Source organism: Salmo salar, chromosome ssa03, assembly GCF_905237065.1.
Source record: "Salmo salar chromosome ssa03, Ssal_v3.1, whole genome shotgun sequence".
Classification (NCBI taxonomy): domain Eukaryota; kingdom Metazoa; phylum Chordata; class Actinopteri; order Salmoniformes; family Salmonidae; genus Salmo; species Salmo salar.
The window spans coordinates 16176956-16198044 of record NC_059444.1 but is presented as its reverse complement, the minus strand read 5'-3'; the positions used below and the strand labels follow the sequence as shown (position 1 = coordinate 16198044).

Here is a 21089-nt window from a genome sequence, read left to right as displayed (position 1 = left end):
CTACAGCCCCGTCGATGTTAATAGGGGCCTGTTCGGTCCACCTTTTCCTGTAGTCCACGATCAGCTCCTTAGCCTTGCTCACATTGAGGGAGAGGTTGTTGTCCTGGCACCACACTGCCAGTTCTCTGACCTCCTCCCTATAGGCCATCTCCTCGTTGTCGGTGATCAGGCCTACCACTGTTGTGTCATCGGCAAACTTAATGGTGTTGGAGTCATGTTTGGCCACGCAGTCGTGGGTGATCAGGGAATGCAGGAGGGGACTAAGTACACACCCCTGAGGGGCCCCAGTGTTAAGGATCAGCGTGGCAGACGTGTTGTTGCCTACTCTTACCACCTGGGGCGGCCCGTCAGGAAGTCCAGGATCCAGTTGCAGAGGGAGGTGTTTAGTCCCGGAGTCCTTAGCTTAGTGATGAGCTTCGTGGGCACTATGTTGTTGAAGACTGAGCTGTAGTCAATAAATAGCATTCTCACATAGGTGTTCCTTTTATCTAGGTGAGAGGGCAGTGTGGAGTGCGACTGAGATTGTGTCATCTGTGGATCTGTTGGGGCGGTATGCGAATTGGAGTGGGTCTAGGGGGTCCGGGAGGATGCTGTTGATGTGAGCCATGACCAGCCTTTCAAAGCACTTCATGGCTACCGACGTGAGTGCCACGGGGCAGTAATCATTTAGGCAGGTTACCTTCACTTCCTTGGGCACAGGGACTATGGTGGTCTGCTTGAAACATGTAAGTATTACAGACTCGGTCAGGGAGAAGTTGAACATTTCAGTGAAGACACTTAACAATTGGTCCACACATGCTTTGAGTAGACGTCCTGGTAATCCGTCTGGACCAGCGGCTTTGTGAATGTTGACCTGTTGAAAGGTTTTGTTCACATCGGCTACCGAGAGCGTTATCACACATTCATCCAGAACAGGATGATCTTGTTCAGTTCGCTGAGTGCTACCTTGGTGTTTGCTTGTGACAGTATATACACAGCTGTGATAACACACGTGAATTCCCTCGGCATATAGTAGGGTCGGCGTTTAGCATCAGAAACTCCAGGTCGGGTGAACAGGAACTCGAGATGTTTTCAACTTCGGTACACCAGGAATTGTTAATGAGGAAACATAACCCTCCCTGCTTACTGTTACCAGAAGCCGCCGTTCGATCCATTTGGAAAATGGGATAGCCGTCTGGTTGAATAGCTGAGTAGACTGTATCATCCATAAGCCATGTCTCTGTAAAAACACACACAGCACTCCCTGATGTCCCTCCGCGATTGAAGCCTTGCTCTGAGTTCAACGTTTATTTTCCAGCAACTGGACATTAACCATCAGGATACTAGGAAGAGGTCGTGTATCCCGTCTTTTCAGCCTAACTTGGAGTCTCCCTTTCATTCCTCTTCATCGGTCATCTTGGTCAGCAGCAACAGGTAAACACGCTGTGCGGGGAACAAAGGTGCAAATGTAGTATTCCTGATGTGGGAGCCTGAGAGATAAGTGTGTAGCTTCCAATTCATGATCTAGAAGTGTTTGTCGGTCATAGAAAATTATTGCACGAACATACTGAGCAAGCAAAGTAAGAATTCATGCAAAAATAGCCATAAAGCTAAGCCGAGGAAGCTAGGAACGGAAAGAGAGGAGGAAAGCAATCTAGGAAAGAAAATAAGTACACGTATTTTAGGCCTCAATCCCCCCTATCTGAGATATTTACTGCAGCCCTCATCCTCCACCCGTTCTGCCAGTCACATTCTGTTAAAGTCCCCATAGCACATACATCCCTGGGTCGCTCCTCTTTTCAGTTCGCTGCAGCTAGCGACCGGAACAAGCAGCAACAAACACTCAAACTGGACAGTTTTATCTCAATCTCTTCATTCAAAGACTCAATCATGGACACTCTTACTCACAGTTGTGGCTGCTTTGCGTGATGTATTGTTGTCTCTACGTTCTTGTCCTTTGTGCTGTTGTCGTTGCCCAATAATGTTTGTACCATGTTTTATTGCTGCTACCATGTTGTGTTTCTACCATGTTTTATGCTGCTACCATGTGTTGCTACCATGCTATGTTGTCGTCTTAGGTCTCTCTTTATGTAGTGCTGTCTCTCTTGTCGTGATGTGTTTTGTCCTATATTTTTATTTTAATCCCAGCCCCAGTCCCTGCAGAAGGCCTTTTGCCAGTAAGTAAGAATTTGTTCTTAACTGACTTGCCTAGTTAAATAAAGGTTAAATAAAATAAAAATAAACGTGGTAGGGATTAACCTGGGCCAGTAGACGGGGTTAGCATTGGTTTTAGTCAGAGGCTAGTTTTAGTCACAGCTACTCTGGTGTTGCAGCTGGATATCATTGGAAAAAGGCACGGTTGAACTGAACTGGGAACAGTCAAACCGCACCCTGAAGATAAGCACATTGGTCATTTATTCTGTCTACTGGAAAAGGATAGCAAAATCAATATTGTTTCCAGAACATTCAATTGTATCCCTACATAATATGAGGATTCCACATCAGTTCCATATATGAATGTGTAAGATGGCACCGGAGTAGGCAGCCGATAGTGTTTTTTTTGTTTGTAACTTATGAAATCTCTATTGCACTCCACACTGCCCTTTCCCACCTGGACAAAAGGAACACCTATGTGAGAATGCTGTTCATTGACTATAGCTCAGCATTCAACACCATAGTGCCCTCAAAGCTCATCAATAAGCTAAAGACCCTGGGACTAAACACCTCACTCTGCAACTGGATCCTGGACTTCCTGACGGGCCGCCCTCAGGTGGTAAGTATAGGCAACAAATCTGCCACGCTGATCCTTAACACTGGGGGCCCCTCAGGGGTGCGTGCTCAGTCCCCTCCTGTACTCCCTGTTCACTCATGACTGGACGGCCAGGCACAACTCCAACACCATCATTAAGTTTGCCGACGACACAACAGTGGTAGGCCTGACCACCGACAAGACAGCCTATAGGGAGGTGGTCAAAGAACTGGCCGTGTGGTGCCAGGACAACAACTGCTCTCTCTCTCAATGTGATCAAGACAAAAGGAGATGATTGTGGACTACAGGAAAAAGAGGACCGGAGCTGCAGTGGAGCAGGTTGAGAGCTTCAAGTTCCTTGGTGTCCACGTCAACAAACTAGAATGGTCCAAACACACCAAGACAGTTGTGAAGAGGGCACGACGAAACGTATTCCCCCTCAGGAGAATGAAAAGATTTGGCATGGGTCCTCAGATCCTCAAAAGGTTCTACAGCTGCACCATCGAGAGCATCCTGACTGGTTGCATCACTGCCTGGTAAGGCAACTGCTCGGCCTCCGACCGCAAGGCACTACATTGGGTAGTGCGAACGGCCCAGTACGTCACTGGGGCCAAGCTTCCTTCCATCCAGGACCTCTATACCAGGCGGTGTCAGAGGAAGGCCCTAAAAATTGTCAAAGACTCAAGTCTAGGTCCAAGAGGCTTCTAAAACAGCTTCTACCCCAAGCCATAAGACTCCTGAACATCTAGGCAAATGGCTACCCATACTACTTGCAGTGCCCCCCCCCTCACCCCCTCTTTTACACCGCTGCTACTCTGTTGTTATGATCTATGCATAGGCACTTTAATAACACTACCTACATGTACATATTACCTCAACTAACCAGTGCCCCCACACATTGACTCTGTACCAGTACCCCCCTGTATATAGTCTCGCTATTGTTATTTTACTACTGCTCTTTAATTACTTGTATCTCTTACTCTTAACCTTATTATTTTTTAAACTGCATTGTTGGTTTGGGGCTCGTAAGTAAGCATTTCATTGTAAGGTCTACACCTGTTGTATTCGGCACATGTGACTAATAGAATTTGATGCGACAGCAGTCCTGCCAACTTCATCTCAAAATATGTATCCTGGAGCTGCATGATCAAGTCATGCTCCCTTAGCATTTTCCCTTCATAAAGTGTCATATCCAGACCTTTACATTTGGAAGCTTTTTGATGCAGTGGATCAACCAGTTAAAAGGAAGCTTAAATACACACTCTCTCACTCACACACACACACACACACACACACACACACACACACAATTCCTTGCTTGCTTTAAAGTGCAAATAATGTCCTTCCCCAGGTTTCTTGCGGACACACACAAAACAAGACATTAAAGTCATAAAACTATATTTATAAATAAAAACACATTTCTCAATAAAAGAGTAGTGAGAGTTGGTAAGAAAACCTTTTTTCTCTCCACCATTATCGCAAGACAGAGACACAAATATACCTCTGGTTAACAGACAAATGTACTTTAACCAATGAGCCTAAACTGGAAGCTCATGTTAAGTGTTGAAAAAGAAACTACATGTATCAGCAACCAGCTATGATAAACACAAGAGAACAGAAAGGGCATCAAGTCTCTTGCACTACATTTTCATAGTCAAACAAAGTCATACAAACAAAAGTCAATTTAAGATTAGTGTTAATTTTCTATTTCTTTCACTTTGCAAACATAAATCGGTTGTTAAGGGACCATTTTAGGTGAAAGAAAGTATGGCGGGAGGGAGGAATCTTTTTTAACCTTTGTCTCTGATGGACTGGGGTTGGGGAGGACAGAGGACGTGCAGATAAGGAGAGGAAAGACAGAAAATAACAAATTAAAAACATCCATGTAGAAAAGCGCTGAGTCATCCTCAGCTGTTTCCCCGGCCTCCCTCCCGGTCACGACCCAAACACAACTCGCCTCACAGGGAGGAAACTGATGGGGGGTTTCTTCACTGAAGAAAGTAGAGCAGAAGAGCAAGAGAGGACATTTCCAGCAGGGTTGGGCTCAATTACATTTTAATTCTGCCAATTCAAAAAGGAAATGGAATTGACCCCAACAATGATTTTCTAGAGACCTCCTCCTCCTGTCTGTCCCTCTCACCACTAAACAAAACAATTCCTATCCACCATTTTGTGGTGTGCCTATGACATGACCTGCGTCACATGACATCGACAAAGAACTCGCCAGGGTTGCCCACAGCTATGCGCAGGGACTGGCGGGAGCCGGTGAGCTCTGGGGGAGCGTTGGCCAGCTCTCGGCCTGGGGGTGCTCCGGGGGCAGCTGTGGCCAGGTGGAGGGGCTGAGGGGTAGGCCTGGGGGGGCATAGACCAAGCCGGGGCCGTAGGACAGTGAGTGGACGCTTCGATGGCTGTAGGAACTGCGGGTGCTGCGCTCGCTAGGGGCCACAGAGCGCTCACTGGGGGCCCGATGGCTCCTGATCTCTGACTCACTGCCACTACCACCCGACTTGTTGGAGCCCCCAGCGCCGCCTCCTCTGCCCTCGGTCTTACTGCAGTTGGAGCCGCTGCTGCCTGGAGTCAGGGGAGGAAAACAAACAAAGTGTGTTAACATCCAACTATTTGTCCTTCATACATGACTGCAAATGTTTTATATGATTGACTGTGTGCACGTTCTGGCTTTGCTGCGTACATGACTTGTAGATATATTCAAATTCATTTATCTATTAGGGCAACACTCCTGTATAATCTTAAAATCTCCTTTTGAAGTTTTTCTATATAATTTATTTATGCTGTGAACACTCGTCAGGCATGGTAGTGCTGATTCATGCTGGGGCCAACACATATTCATTGATATTGACTGGCCAATAAGTTCAAATGCGGCAGATAAATAGCTCAATAGCTTTTAAGTCAACAGGAAATATTGTTACGATTGTATTATGATTATTTTTTAAATTATTTTTTACAATGTGTGTTAACTCAAAGTGTTGCATTGTCCTAGGCTGTTGTGTTGGTTAACTGAAACTAGTTCCCCCTCTCTCTGTGTCTGGGTTTGACTGAATTCTGCTGGTGAGTCCCAGCTTTCCTCACCGTCGCTGTGCTGGCTGCCAGCGCTGCCCGCCCCTACTCCTGGGAAGCCCTGGGGCAGGTCGTGTTGGGGCTGGGGGTTGTAGGGGTGGGCGATGGGGAACTGGTAGGGTAGGGCCATGGGCCAGGGGGCCGCCCCAGGGTGGGGCAGAGGGGGCAGGGTGTCCTGGTCCGACGCCCCTCCGCTGGAGCCGTCGTGGTCTTGCAGAGACAGGTGGGTCATGTCTGAGAGAGAGAGAGAGAGGTCAAGAACATAAATGTTGTAGTTTCGGACCAGGGACTAGGGGTTGTTTTCAAACTAGGAAATATGATGATCTACTGAAAACACTCACTGCCACAGAGGTCTCCGAAGATGTAGTAACACTGCTCGGAGAAGGTGATCTTGTTGACGGTGTGGCGGATGTAGCCGGCCTTGAGCAGGTTACTGGCGTACTTCCTGGCTTCCCTGCGGTCTGAGAAGCCCTCCACGTGATGGAAGAGCCAGTCCACCACGTCTGAGCCTGGGAAGACACACACAATGAGTCTAGACACAAACATACACATTCAATGGCAATTAACCTGCAAAAGAGACAAAGTAAGGCATAGAACGGGGGAATTTAGAAAGACATCTAGACAAAATGAGAAAGTGAAAAACCGGAGGACAGGAAGACGGACTGATGGGTAGAGAGAGGGGTAGAGATAGAGAGAGAGGGGGGTAGAGATAGAGAGAGGAAAAGAGAGTGAGTGTACCTATAAAGGCATTGGCGATGGTGATCTTTAGCCACATCCTGTCTCGCACCTCCAGGCCTGACTCCGGGGAAGCCATGGCCTTGGCAACGGTTGCCATGTCGCTGTGGATGGACAAGTGGAAATCGTCGAAGCCTGTGAAGAGCAAATGGGAGGTGTGTGTTACCGGGTTTAGCCAGGGTAGTTACCGGGTTTAGCCAGGGTAGTTACCAGGTTTAGCCAGGGTAGTTACCATGGCCTACAGGTTTACAATGGGACAGTGGGTTACTGGGTTTAGCCAGGGTAGTTACCATGGCCTACAGGTTTACAATGGGACAGTGGGTTACTGGGTTTAGCCAGGGTAGTTACCATGGCCTACAGGTTTACAATGGGACAGTGGGACTCTTCAGTTAGGACACAGGTTTTCCCCAGTATAACAGTTGTGGGTTCCTTTTAAAGATTAGTGGAACTTATTAAAAGGCATCACATTAGGATCTCGGTCACATACCATGACGCAATAAAACAAGAGGTATTTCAGAGTGTTTCCATGAGTTCTGATGGGACCCAGGTGTAGGTGTCACTCACGTTCAGTCTCAGGGATGGAGCTGCTGATGGAGGAGCTGGTGGAGGTGACCGTGGTCATCGAGGGGCTCATGCCATAGGCAGGGTACACCCCCGTCATCGCTGCAGTGTGGGACACCCACGCAGCAGGGTCAATGGGCCGGATCGGCTCACCTGGTGGGAGAAAAAGGGGGTTAGAGGGACATAGTACACAGATATCACAAAACCATCCATAAAACCACCACAAATATTCACAAACATTAACATATTTTGAGTGGTGTGTTGTGTGAGGAAGACACAGCAGAATACTCACTTCTAGGCAGAGCAAAGCAGCTACGGGGGTTGGGGTCCCAGCACTTAGCCACAGTCAGAGTGATGGGCCTGTAAACAGAGTTTACACACACACACACACACACACACACACACACACTTAACACAGAGCTGGCTATGCACACAACACACATTTATAAGGCAAAGCTGCTAAACTTACACCTGTCTTTTTACAGACCGAATACAATACCAAAGAAAGTGAAAGTATAAAATACAACATTATTTCTATGTCTGTCCTAAGACTGTGGTTGCAACTTGTGTGTATTTGTAAATGTGCTTGTGATAGAACACAGGTGTGTGTGTGAGAGAATCACCCTGGCTTGTGTACGATGTCCCTCAGCACTCGAACCGCATCGTCGTTGTTCATGTTCTCAAAGTTGATGTCGTTCACCTGTTAGGAGTGAGGAGACAATCTCTGATCTGGTTCGTACGCACTAGGTTTCACTGGAGCAAAACAAGCACTTCTTATTGGACATATTCAGGTAGTTCCACCCCATTTCAGTCCATTTAATGCATCATGAACTCAACCCAGAATTCAACTGCTTGATCACCCTACTCCAACGTTGAATGGGGGCCACATTTCTGTAGTCACAGACACACCTGCAGCAGCATGTCTCCGGGCTCAATGCGTCCGTCTGCAGCCACAGCCCCACCCTTCATGATGGAGCCGATGTAGATGCCTCCGTCTCCCCTCTCATTGCTTTGCCCCACGATGCTGATGCCCAGGAAGTTATACTTCTCTACAAGATAGAAAGAGAGAGGAGGCACATTGAGACAGTGTAGGATTTCTACTTCATATTTGTAGTTAATTAGTTCATATTCCAGTTTGTCAAAAAATGCTTTGAGAACTACGAACAGAGAGGACTATCCAAAGTTGGATTACAATTTATCAGGAAAAGTGAGAAGTACAGCAACAGAAATAGTTACCCATGTTCAGTGTGACAGTGATTATGTTCAGAGACATGGTGGAGTCTGTGATGCTGCTGAAGGATGAAGACTACAAAGAAAGAGCGGGAGACAAAGAAGCGTGACGAGAGACGTAAGGTCATTTACATATCAAAATACTGTGTGCGTGTCTCGCCCATCTCACCCTTTCCATGTTGGACGTTTTGGGTTTCCGCCGGCGCCGGCGGTGTCGCCTCATCAGGCGTGAGGAGCTCTGCTCTGTGGAACTGCTGAAGCTGGGAGGAGAAAGCCCAAAAGGGTCACAGGAGACATAAGGCAAAGGTTCCCACTGGAAGGAGGCAAGAAAGTGGAGGTTAGACAAACGTTGCGTGACGGTTAGGTGGAGGGCCTCACCGGCTGGTGGCGTCGTCGTCCTCAGAGTCGAAACAGCTGGTGGACTCCAGCTCACTGCTCATGAAGGACGAGCAGCTGTCGTATTGGCTCAGCTCCGCCCCTCGGCCCACTCGCGAGTAACCGTTCCTCCCACCTGCAGGGGGCGACACGGCACTCAGCGAAAGGCCCCACGCTATAGGCCCAGGCCCTAGGAAAGTCATGTAGTTTGGATAACTATAAAGCTGGATAGGTTAAAATGGTGGTAATAGCACTGCCCCTTGATAGGTGCATATTCCACCAAGCCTATCCTAAAACTTTCACTTGTCACATCTTCCGCTAGGAAGTGGACAGTAGAGTTAAGAGAGTATGTCAAAGAGGAGTGAAAGAGAGATGCTGAGTGAGTGACTAAAGAGAGGAGTGGAGGGGACAGACTGCTCTCAGACCAGGCTGTTGAGTGGGTTTCCGACGCGGTCGCTCCCTCTCTCTCCTCTGGGACACCATCGAGCCCGTCTCAGTCTCGTTGTCCAATGAGTCTCGTCCACCTATGGCCTTCCCACTGCAGTGCGAGAAACGGATGGAGAAAGGGATGAGGGAGGGGAGAGAAATTGAGAGTGGGTCAGAGGGGGAGAGAGAAAAGAGTGGCGTGTCGCAAAAGTAATAATTATTCCATAGAGCAAGTAGTTGTGCCGTTTGTCATGGTTATTAGGCAGATGTTAGAAGCACAAAGGATACATTATTTGTAAATTCACCCTGTCAATCTACACCGACTTCAGAACTGGTTTGATAGAGCACAGAATAATTTAGGAAATGACAAACGCCATAAACTTGGTTGTTATGGCAGGTTTAAGTAAACATTGGCAAAAAATATATTTGTGGCCAGTAAGCACGTTTCCATCCACAGTTTATGTGAGTAAAGTCATACCGTATTTTAAAGAAAAATCACAACAGCTGTGATTGAAACAGGAAGTTCCGGTAAAAATTGTACATGCCATCAGGTCATTTGTTCGTTCGACATGGTAGAGTCTTTTTGTGTCTGTAAAATTAATTATGCGAGAAATGGCAGTGGAAACGCCTTTATTCACAAATATTGATAGAATAACCATCCTATCAAAGTAAACTTGGGAGTCAAGCGATTATATGGTGTTCTTTCATTGTGTTTGGAAGCTAGTAGCTTTTGTGGTTAGTGTTGGGCCAGTAACCAAAAGGTTGCTGGATCGAATCCCCGAGCTGACAAGGTAATCATCTGTCGTTCTGCCCCTGAACAAAGCAGTTAACCCACTGTTCCCCGGTAGGCCGTCATTGTAAATAAGAAATTGTTCTTAACTGTTTAATAAAGGTTAAATAATAATATATTTGTTTTATTGCTGTTGTTCCGAGTGTTCTAAACCTCACAATGTCCACCTCGGTCAGAGCGTCCAGAGTGCTCTCTGACCGCAACAAGAACGAAATGCTGCGAATTTATGACTGGGCCCAGAGTGCACTGACTCTTTAGGGTGATTTTACAAAACATATACAGAGTCTTGGAGAAAGACAAAAACACACTTATTCACAAGCACACATACAACTTATCTTACACACACACACACACACACACACACACACACACACACACACACACACACACACACAAATAACAAACAGTAAAATAGATGTGCAGTCATGACTGTGATGATCCAGATGGGTCGGATTAGCTGTCCATTGGATGACTTCAGCCAGACCCTCTCTCACCCACAGAGGGGGGAGGGGGGAACTGGTGGGGGGGGGGGGTGACAGCTCATACCCTGCTGTCAATCAAGGATGAGAACTTTCAGCTGTCTCCCTCTCCAAATTCACACAGGAGTGTGCCTTTGTTTCACAGAGGTTTTCTCGACGAAACTAAAACATCCTAAAGCAAATACTGGAACAATATCTCTAAACATAGAACGTGGGGGATGGTCAGAGGCAATCTAAAGAATAATAATCTAATTTTGTGACGTCATTAAATATTGTTATAAAGGAAATACTGTAACTTGGAAAGTCTACATGTACAAAGTGTCATCCTCTACATTGTGTATGAAATAGGACAAACACAGTGTTTTTGTTAAGAGAGGGATGTGATCTTACACTAGAAGAGGAAATGATTTCTATAACTTTGTACTAGTGAGTAGTCCCCGCCCCCTTGAGTGAGGTCAGAAATCGTGTCAGCCTCACGAACCGCCACTTTTCAATGAACAGTCTAAAAAAGGTGGGTTAAGAATTAACATATGAGACCAGAGAGGCGTTGAGCTGCAGCTCACGTCCAAAGTGGTTCGAACTCTGAAATCTCAACAAGGTAGTCACCTCCCGGACAATCACTGGTACAGCTGATTAGCTGTCCTAAGTATGTAGAAAAGTGAACTTAAGTGGGACCATTCTACTACTCTCATCACCAATGGGAACCATCAACACGTCTGGCTAGCCTATCTTTCTCCATCTCCTTTGTAACAAGCCTCCATATTGAGCCAGTCCACTAGGGACCTGTTACTAATGTATTAAGTGTGTATGTTTATCCTGTGTTGCCATTTGGTTAGCTAGTAAATAAATAATTGAACTAATTTGTGTAGTACAGAATCATAAGGAAGGCTGGGTTTTTGCAGATGCAGGAGGTTACGACTGTTCAGAATGATGATATGATACGAGGTTATGATTCATCCATTGACTGTTTATGGAGGTGATAGCTAAAGACCTTTAGAGTTTCATTCGGGAGATGGTAACTTTCGTGGTGCCCCAATTCCCAATGAGTTAATTGTTACATGATTCATTTAAAATCGGGTAACAAATAAACATAGTTGACTAGATAAATAACAGTCAGCAGATTAATGAAAGTAAAGTCACAACAGTACATTGCACACACAGCTGAACAGGCGCACACACACACACACAAAACTAACTGGTAGGATGGTGGTCTGGAGCCCCCGATGCCCCCAGTCCTCTCCAGGGGGGGTGGCGGCAGCTCCAACAAACTCTCAACCACCGAGCCCCCGTCTGAGTGAGCACCATCCCCTGACACCAGCTGAGGACAGAGAGACCAACGGTGAGACCCCAACAATCATGCACCCTCAAATTGTATTTGCATGCACTATACAGCTATTTTTACAAATGCGTTTAAAGCAAACCAGGCCTGTAGCCCCAGAGACCAAGCAGAGAGGCGACAAACAGACATACACGCTGGATACTAAACACATTTCACTAGAACTTCATTTTAGCCTGATCAGACCGAGACAGACAGACATACATACACGCTGGATACTAAACACATTTCACTAGAACTTCATTTTAGCCTGATCAGACAGAGACAGACAGACAATGCCAATGACACAGACAGATAAATATACATAACCAGAGATGACGATCATACTTTCCTGACCATGTACTGTATGGAAGAAAGCCAATAACCTAGGGCCAGAGATCTTCCTAGTTATAGTAACAAGGTACATTTACGTCATTTAGGCCTACACCCTCTCCTTCACACGCAGTCCCTCTCACACTTTTTTTTCTCTTCTTGTTAATCTTACAAATACCCACTAGTTCAAGGATCATCAACTAGATTCAGCCGCGGGACAATCTTTTGTTGAGCGGATGGCTGGGGGGGGGGCGGGAATAATTACAAATAATTTGTTGACTGAAAATTGACTGCAAGAAGCCCAAACAGATATGTTTGACTAAAACAGTAATTTCAAACCTTGCTTACATTTGTATACAATCACGTGGGAATACTTGGGAACAGATTTCTTAAATTAAAATCCCTTGGAGCTGATTTCCTGGTGTTTATACAGTCTTATGTCCAACAAGGGAAAACAATGCAAGTGTTTCTTTTGGGGCTCAGAAAACTTGGGGGGCCAAATTAAAGCACCCGGAGGTGTCAGTTGGGGAACCCTGCACTAGTTGTTAATGTCTCCAAAACTAATTTCTCAGTACACACACCATTTCCTTCTTAAACAAACCACCCATTCACTCCTCACTTTCTTTTGCCAGTCTGTGATTCAATCTTCTCATTAGGTGCAGTGAAGTTCTTTATTTGAGAGTGATGTCTATGATCCTGTGATTTCAGTTTGTCTTAATCAGAACTCAATTGAGAAAAAGAGGATAAGCAAGGAGGTGCAGAAAAACACGTCTCAGTCATGAAGACACACACGGGTCTGTGTGTTCTGAGAATGTATGAGTTGGAGACAAACAAGTGTGTATTTGGAAGACAGCTAAAAAGTAGAGGTCGACCGATTATGATTTTTCACCGACGATACCGATTATTGGAGGGCCCCAAAAAAATCCGATGCCGATTAACTGGCCGATTAAAAAAAATGTATTTATTTGTAATAATGACAATTACAACAATACTGAAGGAACACTTATTTGAACTTAATATAATACATCAATAAAATCAATTTAGCCTCAAATAAATAATGAAACATGCTCAATTTGGTTTAAATAATGCAAAACAAAGTGTTGGAAAAGAAAGTAAAAGTGCAATATGTGCCATGTAAGAAAGCTAACGTTTAAGTGCCTTGCTCAGAACATGGGAACATATGAAAGCTAGTGGTTCCCTTTTAACATGAGTCTTCAATATTCCCAGGTAAGAAGTTTAAGGTTGTAGTTATTATAGGACTATTTCTCTCTATACGATTTGTATTTCATATACCTTTGACTATTGGATGTTCTTATAGGCACTTTAATATTGCCAGTGTAACAGTAGGGCTTCCGTCCCTCTCCTCGCTCCTACCTGGGCTCGAACCAGGAACACATCGACAACAGCCACCCTCGAAGCAGCGTTACCCATGCAGAGCAAGGGGAAAAACTACTCCAAGTCTCAGAGCGAGTGACGTTTGAAACGCTATTAGCGCGCACCCAGCTAACTAGCTAGCCATTTCACATCGGTTACACCAGCCTAATCTTGGGAGTTGATAGGCCTGAAGGGGTGGGTATAATTTGTGCAACGTTCCAACAGGAATCTGTTCCAAAAAACGTAAAGTAAAAGGTTGCCAACCAACAACGCATACAAAGTAGCAACGCATACAAACCTAGCTAACTAGCTGCCGAATAGGCATCAACTCACCACGTAGCTTATTCTTAATGTTTGTCCATAGGCAACCAGAGTGAGGACAGACATTTTTCGGAATAAACGTGATGAGTCAAAAACGCAATGAAATAGACCACTCCCTACCCGGTATCTTATTATGCCGCTATACAACTTTGTATGTGTTGTTTTTTGGCAACCTTGTTATTTACGAAGTTTTTGGAATAGATTCCTGTTGGAACGTTCCACAAATTATACCCACCCGGCTTGAAGTCATAAACAGCTTGAAGCACAGCGAAGAGCTGCTGGCAAAACGCACGAAAGTGCTGTTTGAATGAATGCTTACGAGCCTGCTGGTGCCTACCACCACTCAGTCAGACTGCTCTATCAAATATCAAATCATAGACTTAATTATAACATAATAACACACAGAAATACGAGCCTTAGGTCATTAATATGGTCGAATCCGGAAACTATCATCTCGAAAAGAAAGAAAAAACTTTTCAGTGAAATACGGAACCGTTCTGTATTTTATCTAACGGGTGGCATCCCTAAGTCTAAATATTCCTGTTACATTGCACAACCTTCAATGTTATGTCATAATTACGTAAAATTCTGGCAAATTAGTTCACAACGAGCCAGGTGGCCCAAACTGTTGCATACACCCTGACTGCGTGCAATGAATGCAAGATAAGTGACCCAATTTCATGTTAGCAGGCAATATTAACTAAATATGCAGGTTTAAAAATATATACTTGTGTATTGGTTTTAAAGAAAGGCATTGATGTTCATGGTTAGGTACATTGGTGCAACGACAGTGCTTTTTTCGCAAATGCGCTTGTTAAATCAACACCCATTTGTCGAAGTAGGCTGTGATTCAATGAGAAATTAACAGGCACCGCATCGATTATATGCAATGCAGGACACATTAGATAAACTAGTAATATCATCAACCATGTGTAGTTAACTAGTGATTATGTTAAGATTGATAGTTTTTTATAAGATAAGTTTAATGCTAGCTAGCAACTTACCTTGGCTTCTTGCTGCCCTCGCGTAACAGGTAGTCAGCCTGCCATGCAGGCTCCTCGTGGAGTGCAATGTAAGGCAGGTGGTTAGAGCGTTGGACTAGTAACCGGAAGGTTGCAAAAACGGATCCCCCCTGAACAAGGCAGTTAACCCCTGTTCCTAGGCCGTCATTGAAAATAAGAATGTGTTCTTAATCTGACTTGCCTAGTTAAATAAAGGTGTAAAAAAACAAAAAACAATAATAATAAATAAATCGGCGGCCAAAAATACAGATTGTTATGAAAACTTTAAAAACTTTAAAATCGGTTCTAATTAAATCGGCCATTCCGATTAATCGGTCGACCTCTACTAAAAAGATTGACGAGAAATAAAGAGAATGAGAGACAGTGTGTGTGTAATTAGGGCCGGGACGATACCAGTATTGCGATATTTTTTTCAATGGCAAAAATGAAAACACGAAGCAGATTAAACTCTTTGGTCTTTTAAATCCCCTGCTCTATGTATACTTAACAAAAATCTAAAAACGCAACATTTAACAATGTCAACGGTTTTACTGAGTTACACCTCATAAGAAAATCTGTCAATTTAAATATACATTTTAGGCCCTAATCTATGGAATTTACATGACTTGGCAGGCATAGGTCCAACCATTTGGGAGCCAGAAAAACACACTGGAAAGCGAGGCCCAGCCAATTAGAACAAGTTTCCTCAGTTTCATCAGCTGTACGAGTGGCTGGTCTCAGAATATCCCGCAGGTGAAAAAGGCCAGTTGTAAATGTTGAGCGTCTTCACTGCAAGTAGATTGCATGTTTTAATAAAATATAATTTAAAAAAAAGTTTTATTTTTATTTTTAAGAAGCCTGGTGTGAAGATCCTGGGTTTGCGTGGTTACACGTGGGCTGCGGGTGCAAGGCCAATTGGACATACTGACAAATTCTCTAAAGGAATGTTGGAGGCGGCTTATGTTAGAGAAATGAACATCAATTCTCTGGCAACAGCTATGGTGGACATTCCTGCAGTCAGCATGCCCATTGCGCACCCGTTCAAAATTGAGACATTGTGGCATTGTGTTGCGTGACAAAACTGCAATTTTAGAATGGCCTTTTATTGTCCCGAGCATAAGGTGCACCTGTGTAATGATAATGCGGTTTAATCAACTTCTTGATATGCCATACCTGTCAGGTGCGTGGATTATCTTGGCAAAGGATAAATGCTCACTAATAGGGATGTATACAAATTTGCGAACAAAATTTGAGAGAAATAAGCTTCTTGTGCATTTGGAACATTTCTGGGATTTTTTATTTCAGCTCATGAAACCAACACTTTACAAGTTGAGTTTCTATTTTTGTTCAGTATATAATATTGTGTGCTATAGCTAGGAAAATAAATAGATATGACCCTGGAGGAAAACATAATGTTGTTTGTTTCCAACATTAGGCCTGTTTTCTTAAGTTAATTATGCTTTGTGTTGTTTCCTTGCCACGATACTAACGAGCATCGCTATATTGGTAATGTCCCGGCCCTAGTAATAATGATATTATCAAACAAATGAGTGAGGCTCCTCCCTAGAGACAGAGTGATGTTCGGAGTCAATAGCAGCCACAACAGATGGGCATCATTGACAAACACTTAAGACAAAGGTGGTGTGTGTGCTTACCCAAGATACCACACGACCATTAAAACAAGGGAGTTTGGCATTGTCATCAGATATCTCTTCTTTCACCACCCTGCGAGGAAAAGAGAGAACAACATTTACTCAACATGTGTACACAAATGCTGGTAAAGAATGCACTGAGACTAGGGTGAAACACTCCCAGTCCCAACAATAGGAAAACCAACAGGTCTATGAAAATAAAATATATTTTTTTCTGCTTTATGCCAAACCCACAAAGACAAGACATTCTAATAAGTCACCTCATGATAGAAACATATGGGCCAAGATCTAAGTCTCAATTTTGTTAAATTACTGCGCTAGCTAGTTCAATTACTAAGCTTTGATTTTCAACAACATGTGTGTCGTGTGCGAAACAAACCTTCAGTGCCAAATTCCAATTTAGCCTGGTGTCAATAGAGCACGTTATTTAGCAGGCCGAACATACATACATACATACATACATACATACATACATACATACATACATACATACATACATACATACATACATACATACATACATACATACGGAAAGTATTCAGACCCCTTGACTTTTTGTTACGTTACAGCAATATTCTAAAATGGATTAAAAAAAATAAACATCTCAAATCTACACAAACACAATAACAAAACAAAAACTGTTAGACATTTTAAAAAAAATAAACTAATATCACATTTACATAAGTACTCAGACCCTTTACTCAGTACTTCGTTGAAGCACCTTTAGCAGCCTCGAGTCTTCTTGGGTATGACACTACAAGCTTGGCACACCTGTATTTGGGGAGTTTCTCCCATTCTTCTCTGCAGATCCTCTCAAGCTCTGTCAGGTTAGACGGGGAGCATTGCTGCACAGCCATTTCCAGGTCTCTCCAGAGATGTTCGATCGGGTTCAAGTCCGGGCTCTGGCTGGGCCACTCAAGGACATTCAGAGACTTGTCCCGAAGCCACTCCTGCTTTCTCTTGGCTGTGTGCTTAGGGTCGTCGTCCTGCTGGAAGGTGAACTTTTACCCCAGTCTGAGGTCGTGAGTGGAGCAGGATTTCATCAAGGATCTCTATGTACTTTGCTCCTCCCTCGACCCTGTCTCCCATTTCGTGCCACTGAAAAACAACCCCACAGCATGCTGCCACCACCATGCTTCACAGTAGGGATGGTGTTGGCCAGGTGTTGAGAGGTGCTTGGCATTCAGGCCAAAGAATTCAATCTTGGTTTCATCAGACCAGAAAATCTTGTTTATCATGGTCTGAGAGTCCTTTAGGTGCTTTTTGGCAAACTCCAAGCGGGCTGTCATGTGCATTCTACTGAGGAGTGGCTTCCGTCTGGCCACTCTACCATTAAGGCCTGATTGGTGGAGTGCTCCAAAGATGGTTGTCCTTCTGGAAGACTCTCCCATCTCCACAGAGGAACTCTGGAACTCTGTTAGAGTGACCATTGGGATCTTGGGGTCCTTCAACACTTCAGAAATGTTTTGGTACCCTTCCCCATATCTGTGCACCGACACAATCCTGTCTTGGGGCTCTATGGACAATTCCTTTGACATGGCTTGGTTTTTGCTCTGACATGCACTGTCAACTGTTGGACCTTATATCGACAGGTGTGTGCCTTTCCAAATCATATTCAATCAATTGAATTTACCACAGATGGACTCCAATCAAGTTGCAGAAACATCTCAAGGATGATCAATAGAAACAGGATGCACCTGAGCTCAATTTCAAGTCTTGTAGCAAAGGGTCTGAATACTTATGTAAATAAGGTATTTATGTTTTTATCATTTTTATTTTTTGGCAAACATGTCTAAAAACCTGTTTTGGATTTGTCATTATGGGGGTATTGTGTGTAGATTGATGAGGACATTTTTTAGAATAAGGCTGTAGTGTAACAAAATGTGGAAAAGGTGAAGGGGTCTGAATACTTTCCCAATGCACTGTATCTCAGTGGTGCATTCAGTCCCATTGCAGACCGGTTTGAGATCAAATACATAACCTGTCCTGACCCTCAATCTGAGGAGTTGGACTTCTACCAGGAGCTCAATCTGGCAAAGCCCTTTGGGAGTTCCCCACCGTCCGGATAGACAGTTAGGCCTACGCCATTCTCTATAAACAGGCCATTGAGGTGTTTCACTTTTTTACATTTTACTCAAGGAAAGTATTCAACACTGATGTTACCCATTTCTGACATGCACTGTATTTTGAAACACCCAAAAGCTCTGAAGGAACACAAGATCTATCCAAATCACCTTACTGTTAAGTTTAAGGCCATTTTCAGTGATTAATGGGACATGGAATAATTTCCTTTACCATTTCACACGCAAAGGGCTGGTTTGTAAACTTGCCAGTGAACAACAGCGCATTCCCGAGTAAGTGACCGAGGTTTATGTCCAACCAGTCAGTCTACTGCATTCCTTTTTTTTGACAACAGCAGCAAGAGGAGAGAAGAGACCATTAACCTGGTCTGTTGGCCTTCTCCCTGATGTAGGCCACTTCACTTTACTGGCTATTATACAACCGATAGGCAACTAGGTAGCCCACCTATCTCAATTATCCATACTTGAATCTTGTGCAATAGGAAAATTGACAATGTTGCCTAGTTTCGTATATCATTTGAACGTTAGTTAGCTAAAATATATATAACTGTTACTATAACTAGCTAACTAAAGTCAACTGTGTAATAAAAAAAAAGCTACGAATAACGTTAAAACAAAGGAATAACAAACTCAAGCCATGATTAACATGAACACGTTGGTTTGCTAACATTAGCCAACCCGTTTTGACAAATTATAATTTCATTGTGAAAGAATAGTTAACGTTCCCGTAGTAGACTGTTTAGATGCTAATAATGCTCACCCAAAATCGTCATCCATAGATTTGAAGAAGAACTTGTAGTTAGGTTTCTTCAGAACATTTTTGAAGTCTGCAAGTGTGACCCTGTCGGCGGGCACTGCCAATTTGACCAGGTAAGGTGTTTCCTGGTCGTCGAGGTGATATATGACTTTGGTCTCCCCCATTGTGGGCTGCTGGGGCGAGGCAGGCAGGGTACATCAAGCCGCGGTCCTGGAAGGCTCCCTTTCGGGCCTCGGCTCCCCGCGGTGCTGCTGTGATTCCACTGGCTTTCTGGCTAGCCGGCTAGCTACCAGTTGTTATGTTGAATCCTTTTAGCTAGGTACTGTAGCAACCTAACGTTAGCTAGTATTAGCTAGCTATTTACAAGCACCTTGCTCCACAAAGGTTCAGCCAGACGAAGACTATTATGTACCCGGATATTATGTTACCAATTTGAAAGGGCGCAACCTACCAAATGTATCTACTTTCCAATCTTGACTAAATGTGAATTTAGCCAGTCGTTGTTCACGCTAGCTGGCATTTACTTTGTTGAATAAACACGAAGAATCCTTCCTCCTGAGTTCAGAATGCAGTCTACAACCACCAACCCCAAGCTAAACGTGCTCCCTCTACCGGAGAGGAGGAAAGAAAAATAATCGCAATGGTTTGTCAAGGGATAACGTTACTTCAGGATTTTGGCAATGAAACCCGTAATCTACTTCCCCAGAGTCAATAAACGAAAGTAAATATGTTTATGTCACTGCAAGTTAGAGGTAGTTTCGCGAGTCAGTGCTAAATTGTATGTAGCTACACCACAGATAGAACAATGTCGAGACAGATATTTCACTGGATGTATAAATGTGTAGCATAAACTTGGAGGAAACCCACTGGCCAGCAGTGGGACAAAATGGAAAGAGATGGATTTTGGCCGAGATTCTGAACATTTTATCATTGATGAAACATTTGATCTCAATACAGCTTTCTGTTCCCAAAACTAGAACATGTTATGAACAGAGTGGACTAAGTGTTGTAGACTTTTCCCTTTGCAAAATACTTATAAAATCGCGTTCTTTAGGAGCGCAAAGGCGAATTGAGTTATTGCACCGGCGCACTTCACAGAGGAGGTGTTCACTAACGGAAATACGCAGATTATGCTAGAACGCCCCAATAGGATCTCGCTTTCTCGTGCTTGGCTCTTTTATTTAACTAGGAAAGTCAGTTAAGAACAAATTGTTATTTACAATGACAGCCTATCCTGGCCAAACCCTAGAATTGAACCAAGGTTTGTAGTGACGCCTATTGCACAGAGATGCAGTGCCTTAGACCGATGCGCCATTCGGGCTCTGCCCAACTTCTTGCTTGTTCTGCCCACTATGACTCATTTGTTCCCATTTGAGACTGTAGCCTATACATCTTGTGTTAGCGCAATGACTGGAAGTCTACGGTATCTACTAGCATGCTTGCAGTTAGCAAATGCGCTAATGCTTGTTAGCAACTTCCTCCAAACTGCATGCAGACATAAACTTTGTATTTATTTTTCTATAGTCTATTCCCTTTCAGATATATACAATGATTCCCCCATCACATACTGTGTTCACGCATAATACATAACTATAATACTGTTTCACATAATATTTGTTTCCCTCTCACATACATAATATGAAATGTGTATTCAAATATGTTTAGATAATAAATGTAATTAGTTGATGCACCTTTGGCAGCCATACCTGAAACTTTTGGGATTCGTATCTAGTAATACAGTGCCTTCAGAAAGTATTCACACACTTTGACTTTAACAACATTTTGTTGTGTCATGGTCGGCAACTGAGTTAGGAAGGATGCCTGTATTTTTGTAGTGACTGGGTGTATTGATACAC

At 43.9% G+C, this 21089-nt stretch overlaps 1 pseudogene across 1 annotated transcript; it reads right to left on the bottom strand.

Moving 5' to 3' along the window:
- Window positions 1-4109: 4109 nt before the first annotated feature.
- LOC106599063 (segment polarity protein dishevelled homolog DVL-3-like) lies at window positions 4110-19832 on the bottom strand (annotated as a pseudogene). Its single transcript, XR_006769076.1, has 15 exons — window positions 19237-19832; window positions 16399-16468; window positions 11596-11717; window positions 9130-9242; window positions 8708-8840; window positions 8499-8589; window positions 8336-8405; window positions 8009-8148; window positions 7723-7799; window positions 7392-7459; window positions 7103-7252; window positions 6542-6673; window positions 6145-6312; window positions 5816-6037; window positions 4110-5299 (listed from the first exon to the last, which is right to left on the bottom strand). The product of XR_006769076.1 is annotated as a segment polarity protein dishevelled homolog DVL-3-like (transcript).
- Window positions 19833-21089: the final 1257 nt, after the last annotated feature.